Source organism: Cibotium barometz, chromosome 19 (genome assembly GCF_041138505.1).
Source record: "Cibotium barometz isolate CiBa-2024 chromosome 19, ASM4113850v1, whole genome shotgun sequence".
NCBI lineage: Eukaryota > Viridiplantae > Streptophyta > Polypodiopsida > Cyatheales > Cibotiaceae > Cibotium > Cibotium barometz.
Genome location: NC_141064.1, coordinates 32,946,847 through 32,951,945, shown reverse-complemented (window position 1 = coordinate 32,951,945; position 5,099 = coordinate 32,946,847).

Genomic DNA, 5,099 nt, shown 5'->3' with positions numbered 1-5,099 from the left:
TGATATGAGGTCCTTGAGTAAGTCGATCTACCCTTAGTGTGATTTTTGTTGCCATATTATTTGTATAGATAGAGGAGTAGGGGTCTCACAGTTGGTATCAAAGCTGAGATAGGTTTAGATGTAAACGTATAAATAGAGGAGTAGGGATCTCACAATTGGTATCAAACTTGAGACAGGTTTAGATGCAAGCATGATTGTAGATGTGATTTTATCATGTGAGATAGGTTTAGATGATGTCAGTGTATAAATAGAGGAGTAGGGGTCTCATAACTGATATTAAAGCTGAGATAGGTTTGGATGTAAGCGTGATGTTAGATGTGATTTTATCATGTGAAATATGACCTGCAAATCAAAACTTACCATATTTTTACTGGGTTTCTCTTTCAAATGGAGCAGTAGATGGTGAGGTCACACCTATTTTTGAAGTCCTTAGATTATCTACTAAGGATAACATGATAGCCTTCGCCCTTCAAGTATCTTCTTTCCTTGGCTTGTTATACAAATCGAGTCTCTTCAACTAGAAGCCTTAGCTAGAATAATTGAGAACCTCTATTTTTTGACCCTTGAAGACATGAGACATAGATGGTACTCAGGTAGTGGATCATGGGGCCTTGTAGTCAGGATGATAGGTGGCATCAGAACATTGCTCTTTGATCCTCATTCTTGGTTGGACATCGTAAGGGGGTTAATCCTTTAAGGACCTCTGTAACACAGCCTTAAAGTCTATGTTTTATGGTACTCAGGTAGTGGATCATGGGGCCTTGTAGTCAGGATGATAGGTGGCATCAGAACATTGCTCTTTGATCCTCATTCTTGGTTGGACATCGTAAGGGGGTTAATCCTTTAAGGACCTCTGTAACACAGCCTTAAAGTCTATGTTTTGATGTGTAGAACTCTTAGGAACTATATTCCTCATCTCATAGGATCTTGACTACTATCCAAACCTCTGATTGTGTTTATCATGTCCATTTGTATGTATCGCCACTCCATGAGAGCGAGACTTTCTTGTTGATGGCATGTTTGCCTACCAATATACTCAATAAAACTTTTAGGATAAAATATATTTATTGATTTGTCTTTTGTTTTAAAAAACCTTTTCTTTTGGAGTAATGATGTATAAATAAGAAATGTGGTATGGCCTAGAACTTTTCTTCTACCCTAGAACGACAAGCCATACGAGTTGCATTAAAGCATATAGCCAGTGATAGAGTATGGCATAGAGAATATTACTTTGGATAGCCTTATCACTTCCTATTTATGTGGCGTCATCAGTGGGACAAGGATGAAGATAAGTTTAGTATGGTGATAAAGATTATCTTCCATAGGTGTCAGATAAACTATTCACCCATATCATTGCTTGTTTAAGGAGGAAAGGTGTCAGATAAACTATTCACCCCTATCATTGCTTGTTTAAGGAGGAAAGGTAGTCCAAGAAATGAAGAAAGTTCAAGGATTCATGCTGGAGGATGACTGCATGTACTTCAACAATTGACTGTGTGTTCTTTCTAAAAGAAGAAAATTTGAAGAAAATGATTCTAAATAAGGCTCATGATAGCCCTGTTGTAGGACAAACCCCGAATATGTGAAGACTTTCATGGTTGTAAATGCTTAGTCTGCTAAAAGATTAAGGCCAAAAGGATAAAAATGCTAAGAAAGTTGCATCCTTTAGAAATCTTACAAATGAAGTGGCAATGCATAAGCTTGAATTTCATCACTAGATTACCTTCAGTTAATGCAGGGTATGGCTCCATCCTAGTTGTGATGGATCATTAAACAAAATTTGCTCACCTGAACCTAATGAAAATGACCTATATATACTACTAAAGTTTTTTTGAAGGATTTTAGACTCCATGGGTTGCATAGAAGAATATTTAGTGATTGAGATGATAAATTTACGTCCCAATTCTAGACTAGCTTCGTTAAAACTATGGATACCTCTTTAGATCTTAGTACCACCTCTATCATCTGAAAATTGATGGTCAAACGGAGAGGGTAAACAAGGTGATCAAATATATTCTTCAAGCATTTTGTGAATGAGAATCCATGAGATGGGAGAACATCTAGTGGAGTTTGCTTATAATGCCTCTCATCATTGAATCATCGGGATGAGTCCATTTTGAAGGCACTTTATGGACAAGACTATATAATGCCAATGAATTGGTTTGACCCATTAATCATAGTGGAAGTGTCAAAGTAGATGCTGGATGAGATGGATCGTCAAATGCATAAAGAAGGACAATAAAGCTATCCAAAATAGACAAAAGAAATATGCCAATCTAAAGAGATCTACCACAGGGAGTTTAATGAAAGTGATATGGTTTTTGGTCATGTATGACCTAAGAGAAGTGCTTTCTCCTTAGAAATATACAAGGAATTATCACCGATATTATGGACCATATGTGATAACTCAGAGAATTAAAGATCAAGCTTATGAACATATGTGATTACTCAAAGAATTGAAGATCAAGCTTATGAACATATGTGATTACTTAGAGATTTCAAGATCAAGCTTATGAACATTTACTCCCTTTGTATTCTAAAATCCATAATGCCATTCATGTTAGTCATTTGAAGAAGTATGTCCTAGATCCTAGTCATATATTGGATGATGAACAAGTTGCTTTTCTCACCCAAGGACAAGTAGAATTGGAACTAGAAACAATTTTGGAACTAGAAACAACTTAGAAACAGGATCTTAAGAGAATATTTCATCAAGTGGAAATTTTTGTCAACTGAGGATGATACTTAGAGAAAAGGAGGAAGAATCAAGAAACGATTGTCCCCACTTTGCGAGATGAGGATATCTCAGATCTTTACATGGGGAGAATTTAAGATTCCTCTTTCCATACCCTAATGTAATCGAGGTATTCTTTTCATACCCTAATGTAACTCAGGTACTCTTTTTTGAAGTTCACTTTCTAATGAGAGAATGTGATTTAAAAAAAAGAATGTGTGCATTTGATGAGAGAGACTTGGGAGTCTAAGAAAACATTAATCAGAAAAGTCAAGTTAACATATTCATAAATTATTTGGGGGATTTTCCATGTGCACATGGGTATACGTGCACCCCCTACACATTGGAGTTATAAAGAGAAAAAAATAATACTAGAAAAAATTCTCTAGAAGAAATAAATGGGTTATTTAAAAAATTAAATAATAATAATAATTCATAAAATATACTAATATGAGTAAGTGTTAGACATTTTAATTAAACTAAAGTTGAATGGCTAAAAATTTAAAGTCTAAGCTTAGATCATCAAGTGAAAAACTTAGAAGTAATTATGGGAGTTATATAAATATTAAATGTGGAGATAAGCTAGAGACTAATAGATAACTCCACCCATGCGTAAATGTAAAAGTTAACTTAATGTATGAGAGGGTGCATGTGGGAGTGGTTGAGTGCGTAAATGTAGAAGTTAACTTAATGTATGAGAGGGTGCATGTGGGAGTGGTTGAGTGCATGAAAAATGAGAGGGTGCATGTGGGAGTGGTTGAGTGCATGAGAGGGTGCATGTGGGAGTGGTTGAGTGCATGAAAAATGAGAGGATGCATGAAGCTTAAGATTGAGTTGTATGGGATATTATGGGCTACCAACCTTGAGTTAACTAGTAGAGCTTGTGCAATGGTGATCCATCATTTTTAGCTATATAAAGATCGACGAGAAGTCCATAAAATTTTCTCTTGAGAAAGGAGTACTTTTTGCATAGATTTGGTTATATGATTACAATTTCAAAGTTGTAAGTACTCAATTAAGCTCAAAGGGTGATAATTGGGAATTGTACAAGATCTTGGAATCATGAAGAAAACTCGTGGGCTTTCAGGGAGGAGAAGGCTGAACAATTTTTTGCACATAGGGTACCACGCCTCCCTTACAAGCCATTTACCAAGGTAAAAATAGACCATTAATTCAAGTTTTGTTTCTTTATATTCTAATTATCTATTTCATGAGAAATTGAGTTTAGATTAATGTTAACCTATGACAGACATTGAGACGTACTATGTTTTACGTCATTAATTTAAATATTCTGAGTCATGGGCCGGGCTTGTCGGCACCATATGTTAAGGATAAAGGGATTGGGTGATCACCGATGAGAGGCGCACCTTGAATATCAGCAGGGTAAGGGTTAGGATCGGTCGGCCATGTATGGACGCCCATGTGTGAACGGCCAAGTCACCTATAAGAGTCAAATGTAACCCTAAAACTCTTATTCTCATATGTTGAATACAAGAGTGCTCTTGCCTTATCCTCTTGGTTTCCTTCTCCTGCGTGTGTGAGAGAGAGAGAGAGAGAGAGAGAGAGAGAGAGAGTGAGAGAGCGATCGAGCACTGTGTAGCGGCATGGCGGCGACGAGGCAGTAGAGCGGCGACGGTGGCTCCTTCTTCACTACGACGCGGGAATCCTTTACGGCGGCGATTTTAGCGGTGAGTGACACACCTTTGCATTCTGTTTGAGCTTGCTTTCCTGGTTGTATGCTTGCAGCCATTTGTGGCTCGCATATGGTGTTCGGCAAGTCCCCAGCTCTATGAATCGTGCGGCAAAAACGCACATTTTTGGCGCCGCTGCGTCGGGGAGACGCCCTGCACCAAGCTCCAGTTTGCAGCTCGGGCTGCTGCGTGAAGTGAAATCTACACTGTAGGAAAGGCGGCTATGTGTTTGTTGTTGAGGTGTTTCCGTGTTTTGCAATCTGTTTTTGCAATTTGTCTTCTACAATTCTGTTTCTTTTGTTATTTTTCCGCTCCGCGTGCATTCTGTTCTCTGGTTTTCTGCGTGTGAGGGGGGATTTCTAAATCCCCAGGCCTGCGCTGCGACCAAGGCTGAATCCTAGAAAGAAATCCTAGAAAACTTATCCCAAAAAAAATCAAAATAAATAAATAAATAATTAAATTTTATTTTTAAAGAAAAAAACCAAACGTGTGGAGAGGAAAGATTTTTTATTTGGAGAAATTTTTTTGAAAAGAAAAACCCCCAATTGAGCCCGACCCCGACCTCGGTCTGTTGATATATATATATAGGAGAGTGAGCCTCCATAGCTTTCTTTCAAGTGAGAGCTTATGGGAAGTTGAGCCCTATATGTAGCCCACTTCCCAAGGAGTGAAGT